We start from the raw sequence: 13,576 nt of genomic DNA, 5'->3' as shown, positions 1-13,576 counted from the left end.
AGACAGTGGCTCAATATTGGTAATTCTCTGGCAAACGGTGGTTCTACAGAGGCCAATTTTGCCGTTACGCGCCAAACATCGGTTAAGCCAATCCACAACGCATCCAACGATGAATCAAAGTTGAAATGCTCCACCGATGTTCTTGATACCGCGCTAAATTGCTGGCGATATTGAACCTGTTTATCTCATGCTTCCCCGATATTGGTACCGCCGCAATCACTAAAAAAGAAACACCTTCGGCGGAAATCCGTCTGGTTGGGTACTTGAAACAAAAGTTTGAGAAATACTTATCACCAACCAATTTATTTATTAGAACCGGACGTTTCGGGACCATCTCGGTCCCTTCCTCAGGTGCGACTAAAGTTCGAAGCCTGCCGTAGCAGGCAGCTCCCTACGCTTAACCTTTCTCAACTGGTGGCGAAGTCTAACCCAGGCAGCACAAGAGCCCGGGCCAATATTGTCAGTGAGTTGGCAAAGATCAGCCCTATGTAGGCCCAGCGCTGCCATCCTATGGCTGGTATTGGTTGTGCCATTCTATAACACGTCCAACACTGGCCCTGAGGATTCCATTGGTAACCAATATTGTTCGTACCTATTTATAATGATAACAACATTGGCCCGTCATATCCGACGCCCTCACAATATTGTAGGTACCATTATACAAGGATGGCAATGATGGGCCTGGATATCCGGCGTATCACCGGTGTTGGCGCTGCCATGAGATAAGGATGGCTATAACGGACAGCATTAGCCATCAGTCCACTGATGTTGGCCAATATTCGACATATGCTGGACAATAAAGTGAGCTCTGTTACAATGGCCCGCCAATGTCAGATATACACTGGCATACCTTACATATCAACGGTATTGGCATTGCCGTTTCATAAGGATGGCTATATCGAACAGCGTTAGCCATTACTCCACTGACGTTGGCTAATATATGGCATATGCTGAACAATACTGTCAGTTCTGTTACCATGTCCCGCCAGATGCATTGGCATACAGTTTAGTGAACATTGTCTTGTCTATTTCACCTACTGGTCAATATTAGATGCAAATTAGCATGTGGGTGGAAATATTCCGTGGGAAATCGCATTAGCGTGCTTTTGCGGTTGGCAAGCTCATTTAATACTTGGATTCGTTAACTGTGCTGTTATAATCGATGTTTTCAAGTTACCTTTGCAATTTTAAATGCTTTGGAAATCTTGTGTCTAAATAGTTATAGTTCCACGGTGCTAGTTTCCGTCGTGTTTGCTTTAATCCCACCTAGCTGTTGTTGATGTTGCTTGGGATTACACCATGTTCTTTTACACTAGATCTTCATTGACTTAAGCGGGTACTGTAATCAATCCACATGTATACTGTGACGAATTTGGAGGAGACCGACAATCGGTCAACGGCATCAAATATCAATAAGTTCACCGTTTGCTGGTCCGTCAGGGCGGCGGCGATAAATAGCTCCATGCTGACCGGGAGATTAGAAAGAATCAAAACGACATGTTATATATCGTGCATAGGCAATGGTTGCTATTTTTTGTATTCTATTCGGTAATGGTCTAGGTTCTTCCATGGCTGCTCCCGTAGCGATTCCTGCTGCTCTGAGTGAAGAGAATTCCAAATGTTTTAGCAAATTTCTTTGCCCCCGAGTGTATTAGTTTTAACAACAGTGGCTTCAAACAGACGATTACCGCAGGACACGCATGTAGTGCGATGCAATTAATGAGCGATAAGCGTCAGCCTACTAAGGCCGTACGTGACTCAGATCGACAATGGCGAGCGGCTTCCATCGAAATACACTTTAAAAATACAATGTGCGGTTTAAGCTATACGAATACGAAGCATCGCAGCACATACTTTCGCATAAACGATTTAACAATGGTGATCTAAATTAAAGCTGGGTTATTGAGCGGTAAATTAAACGTCGGTCCGCACATGCATGGACGTTCCCACATATGGCAAATCGTATCGACGCTTCCTGCTTCGTTGTCGCTCTAAGAAGTGAAGTATTAGAAAAAAATGGAGAGAAAACACTGCACGTACAATCTCAGTATGAATAATATTAGGGTTATGCTGAAATAAATAACTGGGTTACAGTTTCACTTTTCTTCATCGCACTCGTTCGCACATTTGTTTTTTCTCAAGCGTCCGCTCTTGTTGACGATACACCACGTGCTTCTGTTCCAGTCCACTGATGGCACTCACTCGCGCCGAAATATGGACGCACTGTTCGCTGCTTGCTAGGTGCATTGAAAACATTACAAACAAAGGAAGAAAAACAAGGAGGCACGGCGCCAGTAACAGCGGCGCCGACTTGCCCGAGTGGATGCGCTCTGCAGGTGGGGATGTCGGGTTACACGCTGCGCGATGCAATCCAAGACGCAGGCCCTTACGCTCCACGTGTGGTTCAAGGGGCACACGGCCGCCGCCCGGGCGGGAATTTACGACGCAATGCGTCAGCCGCTATACTTTAAGGCTCTATTTCTTTCATATACCTATTTGACATACGTAGAGCTAGCGTAACTTACGTCTCAGGCTTTACAAGAGTAGACTCATTCCATACGTGTATAATCAAAAGTACGACTGCAATGACCATGGCGCATTAATCACTGATGGAATATCGGACACATGCGGTACTGGTAAATTCTCTGATTATCTTGAAACACTCATTCGACAAACGAGTACGCCAGCTATTTGTTAAACAAGCCTCGAATATTCAAATCACTGTAGTGGCAAAAATGATCGCAGAGCCAGCTAGAGTCGCCCGCGGCACGGCGGCGGGCCGGCTTCCACATTTCACAAGAACTTGAAACGCGAAATATATCCGCGTGGTTCTTTGTCACACTGAATTTCATAGAAACACAAAATAGCTTCGTGTAGCGGCCAGTATACAAGAGCGACAGCTCAGCAGAACAACATTTGATTCGACGCCATGCCAAGTGCATGGATAGCATCATTTTAGAATTTCTGGTTTATTTATTCTTTTTTTCGCACAAGTGCGAAAAAAAGAAGTCTGTAACGTTTCTCCGCTTTTATTCACACCCCCAATTTCGCGATTCCGTCGTCGTTCACTGCAAGACAATGCTTGCGCTACATATGGCAAGAAGGAATAACTGTAGAGTTCAAAAACTAAATAAAGCAGTCATTGTTTTACAATTAATCTTAATTCGGTATCAAAGCTTATTTATTCTCTAACTACTTCCGTGGTGGAACAGTTACAGGCGCGCGCGGCGAAGGTAGTTTTTTTTTTTTTTTACAAATATTGTGTATGGAGTGAAGATACCCACATGTACACGGACTTGTTAGCATTAGAACGAAAAAAAAATGTGAAAGAAAAGACTGGAAAAACAAATAAAATACGAAAAGGTACAATGGGTATATTAACAACTGGATTACAATGACATCTTTGTTTCGCACACGCTCGTTCACAGTTTTCCAGCGCCTGCTCTCCGTGCTGACGCACCGCGTAATCCCGTCCTCGCGCACTTCGCACTCCTGTCGTTCCCCGGATCGCACTCTCTCACCGCATGCGATGCGAGCAAGGTCCGAGGTTGCATACGCGCGTCTAAATCCACGCAGGTGCGCCAAAGCGGTGGACGGGTCCACGCACCACTCAGGGTCCAAGGGGCGGCCGCCGCCCAGGGGAAGGAATTGTGCAGTAATAAAAAAACGAACGCTAACAGACTGGAGACTTCTTTCAAACGTTTCCGGGCTCTCATAACAGGTTGCATAAAGAAATGTGCTTTTACCTCATTTTCGTGGCCAATAAAATATACGCTAGAAACTAAACCGTGAGAAAGAGACAAGCGCCTAATAAATCGGGCCAATAAACGACTAATCTAGCAGATAGAATGATGCTGACGGTGCGGATATATGAAAAAAAAAATGTAAGCGTCGTATGTTACTAGCTTATAAAGAGGTGGCAAGTCGTGGTACTGAGATGCTTAGCTCAATAATTTAATAATTTTCAACAAACTTGCTTCAAATCCTCATTTCAGGGTGATTGAAATATTCCACTCGATTGAGCACTATTGTATGAAAGCATTTTCGTTGGTTAGCAAACTATTCGTAGTAGAACACAGCATTCACAAAATACAACTTGAACAGGTTTGGTTGTTGTAAACAAAACAGCTAGGCGCCTTTCCAGGGCGACGACGAGCTTCGCTGCTGGCACAGAGCCCTACAGAGATGAGCAGCAGCAGCAGCGCATCGTTCAAGATTGGTTCAGGTCCTGTCATCTAGGAAACGCTTGCTAAACGGAGGGTACTGAACCGAGACCATCGAGCTGCTGAAAAAGCGATCACTAAAAAGCTCGAAGGATGACGCGACAATCGCTTAACCGGCACGACGGCGACAGTTTTATTTTGTTTCAAAGAGGGCGCTCCGTTCTTTCGTCCATCCAACGGCCACTCGTTCGCTCGGCTCGACGTTCGGTGGCACCGCGCACGGAAAATGCTTCTTTCTTCAAGAAATATGCCATGTAAGTTTTCAAATTTTTTCCTTCAGATTTCATAAAGCGTTTGTGTATATTGGAGCAAAATATTAGCCTCTTAGATTGAGCATTTTTTAAATTACAAGCGTTGTCTAACATTTCATTGTTGCTGCAGGCTGCGTAAGCCATGTGCTAGGGAGATTTGTCTTCTTTTAGCATATTTCTTACGTTGTTCACTTTTCAAAAGTGGTTTTTAAGTGTGCGCGACTTGATCCCGATCATTTTGCAGCTTATTTCTAGTTAAACCGTTACTGTTTTGCAGAGTACTAATTTCCTAAAGTAAACAACTGCGTGGCATCGTAGCCCTAATAGCCAACTTCGGATATTCACGGCGTTACAGTGGCTGGAACGGCGTATAGCCGTTGCATGGCTCGGCTGCTCGGGTTCCCTCGGGTGACCTCCTCGGGCGGAGTCGGCGGAGTCCGGGCAAAAGCATATTTTCTCGTGTCTGGTGCGATAAAACGCTAACCGCATGATTCGCGCGGCAGCACGATGCGCAGTGCGCTGAGGACCGCTAAAGCATTGCCGCTCGGCGCTGTCGCCCAGGTTCTGGGTTTTCAGTAAATCGCTCACGATGCTGGAACCAGCTCGCGAGGCAGCCAATCACAAATCTTTGGGGTACTCACCTTCGTTTTGTTTTTGTTTTTTGCATGCAAAGTTTGTTTCCCTAGTCCGGTATGAGTGAAAATCCTGCAGACGCTCATTTCGTCTGATCCGTGCATATGCGAGCACATCGAGACGGTTTAGTAAAAGCTTGGTAGGGTAGTATTGCAAAAGAAAAAAGACTAGTGTGGCTAGATATTGCGAATTTTCGAAAGTTGCAGAAAAACGCCACTGCTTTCAATCATGTCTGCATCGCAGTATAGTAGCGCGCCGCTGCGCTTGGACCATTTTTTTTTTGTGTGTGTGTGTGTGTGGGGGGGGGGGGGGGCTCGACGTTTTTCAAGAAATTTCATCAGTGTTGCTGTTTAGTGCAAGAAACTGGATATAGCGTAACTGTACTCATTTCCCAAACGAAGAGGCGGCGCTAACAAAGCAATGCTGAAAACGCGTCTCTGTCGCTGAGGTCCTTCGCTCTGTGCGATGTGCACCAGCGTCAGCGACAGGCGTTGGCGTCGTCGTCGCGCGATGCATCGCCAGGGATTGTCGCCTATTTTTTTCCTTCTGTATCGTTGCTTCCGCTGCAATAGATCAGTTGCAAAACCTACAAGTCAGCTTCCCTGTGCGGCAGACATTCCTGCACAATGGCGGCGTAGACCTTAATAGTTAGGTACAGTGCTAGCACATCGCCTGACGGGTAGGGCAATTGCTGCGCCTCTTGCCCATTCGTCACAGTAATACGCGTGCGCATTGTCGCCCCACTATTACCCTCTCCGGTTAGTGTCCCTTTTCTAAATTTTCTTTCTTCACCCCTAGGGTGACAGTGCTCCCCCCTTTATTCCAGTGTTAAGAATGCCCGAAAACCTTTCTCTGACAATGGCCTGTGCGTGGGGAACTGCATCCCAAGTAGCGTGGACTGTGGTAGATGCATGTACTGCACCTAACTATTATTCCTGAATCAGGTTCTGTCGCCACTGTGCACGAATTCCTGCCTCACAGGGAGGCCGACTTGTAGGTTTTGTAACTGGTCTGTTATAGCATGTCCAGCAGGGCCGGAGCCTTCAGTGTGAGTGATGGGTGGGCTCAGGCAATTTCTGTTCCAGGCCGGGTTCGGGTTTGTAGCATGAGGCCCAGGTCGGGCTCAAATTTTATGACCGTGCACACTTCTAGTCGCGTCGGTTGTGTAGCACACGTTTGGCGCCCGTGCCTGCTTTTAATTTTGTTCTTCGCACCATGACACTTTGCTCCAGCATCAAGACAGCATGAAACATCAGTATGCATTTTCCGGTCGTTATGCTAACTGATCGCCCCATCGCCCTGGCACAGCTATGTTATACCATGTGTAACATAGAGTTGCAGTTAGTCCATTTTTTGAGACAGTTTTCAATTGAAATTATAGATTAACTAAACAGAGAAGAGCCGTGGTATGCTGTTATCATGATTTAGAGGCATCGATTTAATGGAGACTTTCTTTCCTTGCATTTAGGGCTCTTTGCTCTATAACGCCTGCAGTCCAGCTGCTCCACTTGTATCATCGCACTGCTTTTGCACAAGCAATCATATGCCATCAAAGGGGTGCTGCTGCCTGAATGTGAGGCAGACAACATCATCAACATTTTGGTGCTGCAAACCTGTCAACAACTGTGGGAGCCTTGCCATGAAACATGCTGTGTGTAAGGAAACATTGCCTCGGTAGGTATGACACACTGCCTTTGTTTTGCATTATATAAAGGCTTTAAATGCTCTGCTGGCATTTTACTAGCTCAAAACGTACTTGTTCAGAAGTCTTGCCCACCAGTATGCAGAAAATAATATCCTTCATGTCCCTGGCAGTGCTTTAATAGCTGGTGCTATATTTCATTGCTTTATTTCAACAGTATGTGACTATTTCAAGTTGAGGCATGATTGAGTGAACCTGTGGTGTAATATTTCACAATAACAGACATAGCTTGTTGAACTGACGAAGTAGTAGTCATTTGTGTAACATGGGAGTGCAGGTGCTTTCAGTGGTCGAATACTTAGCATACTTGATTATTCTTGCATTACAAGAATTCGCAGGAAGCCTGTATTGAGGTTGCAGAGAAGAAAGCCATTCAGTATTGCTCAGATTATTTGCCTTCCACTCTGCCTTCATTACTGCTGCCTGCATTGTATATTTGTTCATACAGACATGCAGTTACTGACTGCTTGTACATTTCTGGTTGCCTACACTGGCTTCAGCCATGTAGATGCAATATTACTTTGATGTAAACCAGGCTATTTACTTTGCTCAAAGCGACAATTATAAATAATTCTCTCCCCAAGCCACTGAGATTCGCCATTAGCTCCCAACTCGCTTTATTCGCAGCTGCAATGAATTTATTCTGTAACCCTAGAGCAAGACCTTTGCAGAAAGGAGATCATCATGCAATGCTCGTTCAAATTTTGTAAATTTTAGAGAACATTCTGTTTGTTTTTGCATATGCTTCTGCGTTCGGAAAACAGAGCAGACTTGCTTACAGTGCAGGAGGGGTGGGCTGCAAGGCAAAAGGAAATTATTAGTGCAGCTGCTCATTCAGGCGTGCATTCCTTGTGGATTTATTGCTCTTATATATGTGCACCTTTGCCTGCATGCTTGCCAGGGCAGATCACTGCCACCCCATAATGGGTGGCAGTGATCTTGCCGCCTACCCCTCGGGGGGACTGCCATTTTCGAACTACCTGCCCACAACCAACTCACCTCCTGGGCTTCAAATTTGTCATACTCAAGGATGATTTTCTGTGTTTGATGTTACCAGTGACGCCATTTAAGATACACAGTGTGCATCATTGGTCCATTAGTTTCATTTCGGGATGTTGTCACCCCTTATATTCCCTACTCATATTTCTTTTTCTACATCCCCTTGCAACTGCCAAACGAAATAAGACGTATAAAACTGCCAAACTCCCGCAGTCTCTGAATGCTATGTCAAGAACAAAAAAGTTTTTCATGTCTTAATAAAAGTAGAAATGATCCCCCGATTTTTTTTTGATCGTCATTTCTAGTCAGACGGTTTAGTGAACTGCCACATGACCAAGCAAATTGCAACTTTAAGTGCACTGTGGAGTCATGCGTTAGAGCAAGCATATGGATCTTGTGTTGTTTATCTGCTTAACTCCAAATATCCTCCTTTGTCAGACAAGATATTTTTTTAGAAAACTGGATGCGCCAGAAGAAAGCAGATTGGATTCTTAGCAGCATTGTTACTTGTTACACGTGCGTTCCACCCCTGTGTACATGAACTCGGCAGAATTGGGTCGAGTACGTCTGTCGAGTGAAAAATCAGTTGGTGGGTTCATGTATACACAGTCGGGTCGAGCAAAATAGGCGGCGGAGCGGGTCGCGTTAACTCGCTTGCAGGGGGTAGGTTAATTCGTTTGACCCGCTTATCTAAAGGCATGTAGACGCTGTCCAGTCAGGGAGTCTAGTTATGGGGAACTCTGGGATATGAAAAAGCCTCTGGAGCGGCGACGAGCGTCACTCGAAATGAATGCTTTTTAGCGCTCATCAACGATAAAAAATAATCGAAGCTCTCGATAGTAAAAGGCAATGGGATCAAATACAAGTAAGAACTTGCACAATAACTTCGAATCTCGATGCTACGCTCTGCTACGATACTTACTCACTAGAAAGCGAGTTCATGTAGACATAGCCGGATCGAGAATGATGACCCTGCTATTACTCAACGCTGATTCAACCCGGTGCTGTCGAGTTCATGTACACAGGGCTATTGTACTTGTAATTCAAGGTGAACTCTCAGTTCGTTTATTGCACATTAAATTTGAGCGATATTGGTGCTTTTTTGCGTATGTGCTGTTTTGTTCTGCAAACAATACTATTTCTCCAGACACAATCTTATTCTTAATTTGAATACAAAATATTGTCCATTTTTGAAAAAAATATTATTTGTGAGGATGTTAAGAAATTTGATTTTGAAATATATTCACAAAACAGCAATATTTTATAGATACTGAAATATAAAATGTGTGCGAAACAGCTTTTCAGGTAAGGATTAAACTGGTTTTTCAAGGAACTTGTGATAGGGTGAAAGTGAAAAATCACTGTCATGCTAGATGTATCGTTTTTTCACATCACTTTTTCCATAGTCACATCAAGCATTGTATTTTAAGGTGTGCTTAAGCAATGAAAATAATATTTGGCCTGAGATACTCAGGCAGATTACTATTCTCTATACCAACAACTACTATAAATTGGTTTGAAGAAATCAGATGCCCGAGCACCACACCTGGTTCCTGGACATAAAATCACCCATGTATGCCTAACTGAATATAATCTTGCACGTGGAAGGGTGCCGATGGTATGGCCATATGATTAGCTGTGATGAAGGAAAATGCATACCTGGTAGGCTGCTAGCTGATAAGGAAGTACGATATCATTGTACTCAGATCTAGCATAACATTGTTCTGCCTATGCAAAGTAAATTTCTAGTACGTGCTCGATTGCTCATTGCAGGCTGACTGTAATAATTTTAGCTGAACAAGCATGCACTGTATGATTACTAGAACTTCTTGTTGGGCTTGCTCGTATTTATTTATTATAAACTGAAGGCGCCGTAACAATGCACGCACACAAGAAAAGAATGGGACAGAGTTCCACTCACAACTGATTTATTGTGCAGAACAAAGTACCTATATCTCACTGCCGGCACATGCGCAAGGAACACATTCAGCTACATCACATTCAGCATCATGTAGTTTAAGATAAGCTGTGTTCAAGAAATGCTTTCTCAGAGAAAGAGGCTGTGGTATGAGGCATGGGCTTCTTGAACATATCTTAAACTACATGATGCTGAATGGGTTCCTTGCGCATATGCTGGCAGTGACATATATATGTACTTTATTCTGCACAATAAATCAGTTATGAATGGCGCTCTGTCCCGTTCTTCTTTTCTTGTTTGTGTGCATGTTGTTCTGGTGTCTTTAATTTATAATGAGCACTGTATAAAAACTATTCCTTGGTACATTACAAGTAAGGCAATTGTTTATAGTAGAATGCAGCAAGCAATTAAGCTGTGAAAACAAAAAAGCTGGAACTTGAAATGGTACGGTTATCTTGATAATATTGTATGCGTACACATCCTTGAGAATATCTGCGATGTACACATCTCCCTTCAGTAAGCTGATTGAACATAGCTTGAGTGATTCTGTCAGGGCAATTATTTCTTTATTCTGGCCGCAGTAATGTATGCGTGCCTGTAACTGGTGTACTGCAGAAAAATATTTTTTAATGTGTTCTTTAATATCATCCAGTTTTGCATGCTTAGTAATCCATATTGTCTATTGCAGGAATGTTCAAGAATTTTTTTAAAATTGAAAGTTCTGGAGCCTGAACCGTCATATTTTCAGGAACTGTAATTCTAAATGAACACTAAGCCTCCACCTGAAGTTATCGGTTTGCCAGAAGCAGGTTTTTCCTTCCAAATATCTTTCTTTTGTATCTGGAATGGATATTATTTTGCATATATGTTTATCATCCCTACGTCATAAGATGCTACATGCCCTTGCAGGCCCAGAAACCTGTCGCAAAGTGCTCTAAAAGAAGAATGTGTGGCAATAGGCCTTCAGTATATACAGTAGAACCCCTTTATAGTAAAGCCACTGAGGCCAGCGAAAATATTTACTATATCATGGTCTTTACTGTATCAGTGGTCTGTACTGACATGGTCCTGAAAGTGCTGTCTATTAGTTAAATAGGCACTTACTGAACACGTCTTGTTGCTTAATGAAAAAAAAAAAACCTAAATACCTTCCATCTCGCTTTTATCATCTCTTTGTGTGATTTTTTGATTATAAAACTTCTCTACATCTTGTGGAAGTACCTCTGAAGCTTGAAGACTTGATTATGAATGCAAACAAGTTCGATTTCATGTAAAAACTAAAGCCTTGCATGAAAATGGTGTTCCTTTTTGCTCTTTCTGTCTTTTAAAAGGCAGTAAATGATAAATTCGCATGGCACTCAAGTGCTGTAAGGCCTTACTCGCTGCACCTCCACTTTCTGCCACCACTGCCTCATGATTTGTACTGCACATTGCTGTGAATGTTGACCCATTTCTTTCCCTTCCCTATTTCTTGCTGGACTTTAACTCCTTTACTTTCTGAATGGAACACGCCGCCTCCTTGCTATGTTTGTAGACAGCTTTACTTTTTCTTCTTCGCGCTGCCCGCTTTCCCCGACTGCTCCAAGGCTTTTGTAAAGTAGGCTTCTTCTGACTGCTGCTGCGGCTAGTAGTAAAGCCACCTAAACGAACACTTGGGGTTATTGTTCTGTTTTCAAATACAAAAAGTCTTGGCCTCGCGACTCTAGGTAGTGCGCGGGAGTCGTCGCCACGGCCAGAAGCACTTTAACTGATTTTTACCAAAAACATCTTTACTACAAAGGGGGAAAATGTGCAGTTGCCTATGGAAGATGAACTGGGACTTCAGTTTCAGTTATATCAGAAGTTTTACTATAGCGGGGTTGTGTTTTTTGTACTCAATCGTATAGAGCACCCAGACTTCATATGTGTTTGGGTAAGTGTTGAGAAGGTGAGTTTAGATTTTATGGTGATATATGCTTGTCTTCTGTGCAGATGTCATTTGTAAGACCCACGGGCCAATCTCCTCAACAAACTGTTCCTGAATGGTTGTTTCCTGCGGGGTGCCCAGCTTACTACCTGGGCCATGCGCTTCCCCCGCCCCGTCAACCTCAGCACTTGATCCATTGACCCTTCACTGCCAACTATCATGCTCAACATAGTCCACTGCCATTTTCCATCCATGGTGGACACTGCCCTGGAGTGCACCCATGCTCAGCCTCCTATTCCTGCAACACCTCTCGCACTACAAGGCTATTATAGTACATCAACCCTGCTCAACATGTCCAGCCCCTTCCATCATGACCAATGCACACTGCACCCCATCACCTCTACCTACACTACCTGGTCATGTGCTGCTTAGTGCCCTGTTTCCAATTACACCTACTAGCCTCTCCCATATTAACCCTGTACCCAATGCTTCCTGCATCGCATTTGGACCCTCTGATGTCCTTGTGGCATGTACATGTATATGAGCTCTCAATAAAATGTTTTCGGAAAATATTTTGCTTGCCTTATTTAATTACATGTTTTTATGGCTCCTTAAGGAGATGACATGCAAGGTGGTATTGGAAAATGACTGCATAAGAAAACTACAATTGTCAGAGTGACAGTTAAGCAAATGGCAGCAGTAAGGGCAAGGGTGAAATAATTGCATGGCTAAAGGTGGCTTAACAGTGGCAGTGCCAATGCCTCGTTAGCCAATGAATACTAGTGGCATGCCAATACGTGACACTAGGGGCACGGCCAGCTGATAGCCTATGTTGGCAGTGCCAAGACTGGTGCAATGTTGGCATATAAGTCGGACCAATATATAAAAATGTAGTAATTTCTCAAAAAAACAGTGTTACGCCAATGTTGGTACCAATTTTTGTCGACGTTGGGCCGGGGTTGGTGCGATGTTGGTGTGCTGCCTGGGAATTGTGTACGCGGAGGGTAGCGTTCCCGGATTCCTGTTAACCGCTGCACCTGTCAGCCGGATGAACCACGACTCGACGTGACGTCTTTTGAAAGGGTTGGTCTCCACATCAAGTACGCTCACCTCCTCAAAGGCGATTTTATGGTCAGCGCGTTCGCAGTGCTCGGCGAGGGGGTTGCTTTCCGAGTTCAATTGCCAGACGTCATTTTTGTGCTGTAAAAGCCGATGGAGATTTTTTGTTTCGCCGATTTACGAGTCCGGGCACTCGGAGTACGGGATTTTATAAATGACGCCTGGTTGATTTTCTCTGGGGATACAGTCATTTGGTAGCGGTAGAAAGCAGCCGACCTTTGAGGCAGGTTTCTGCGACACACATACGTGTTTGCGCAGGATGCGTGCAAGCGCCTCTCTGGTGCCCGCCACGTATGGGCGCACAATGCGAGGGCGCTTCGTCGTTTCCGTGCTAACCGACCCTCTTGTCCTGCTAGCTCGACAGCGGGAAGCACGTTGAATAAATACGCGTGTGTAGCCATTCTTCTTCAGATCGGCGAAAACTGTGGCTTCTTCCGCTTTTCTTTCCGCCACGGAGGAGCCAATGTACTCAGCTCTCCTCAGAAGAGAGGAAACGACGGAAGCCTTGTCCGCAGCGGGGTGGTTTGAATTGAAATTTAGGTAGCGGTCATTATGAGTGGGCTTCCTATACACACTGATGTTTAGGTCTCCCCCTTGTCTTGACATTAGGACGTAAAGGATTGGTAACTGATTATCTTTTTCCCGTTCCAAAGTGAGCTGGATGGAGGGCTCAACCACGTTCAGGTGCGCAAGTAAGTTTTCAACTTCAGATTTTTTTTTATGAGGCAAAAGCAGTCGTAGACATACCGAATGAAAACTTTTGGCTTTTCATAGAAAGATTGGAGAGCTTTCTCTTCAATGGCCTCCATTATTAAGTTGGAAGCA

The 13,576-nt window shown here is 44.3% G+C and overlaps 1 long non-coding RNA gene across 1 annotated transcript; it reads left to right on the top strand.

Annotated features, from left to right (window-relative positions):
• Positions 1–4,359: 4,359 nt before the first annotated feature.
• Positions 4,360–12,204, top strand: LOC146172616 (uncharacterized). The gene is made up of 3 exons (XR_014702599.1): positions 4,360–4,477; positions 6,576–6,781; positions 11,698–12,204. It is a non-coding gene; the product is annotated as an uncharacterized LOC146172616 (long non-coding RNA).
• Positions 12,205–13,576: the final 1,372 nt, after the last annotated feature.

Source organism: Amblyomma maculatum, unplaced genomic scaffold (assembly GCF_055883805.1).
Source record: "Amblyomma maculatum isolate TAMU_Amacu unplaced genomic scaffold, ASM5588380v1 scaffold_13, whole genome shotgun sequence".
Classification (NCBI taxonomy): Eukaryota; Metazoa; Arthropoda; class Arachnida; order Ixodida; family Ixodidae; genus Amblyomma; species Amblyomma maculatum.
Note: the sequence above shows the minus strand (reverse complement) of the source record. Positions and strands in the feature narration are given on the sequence as shown.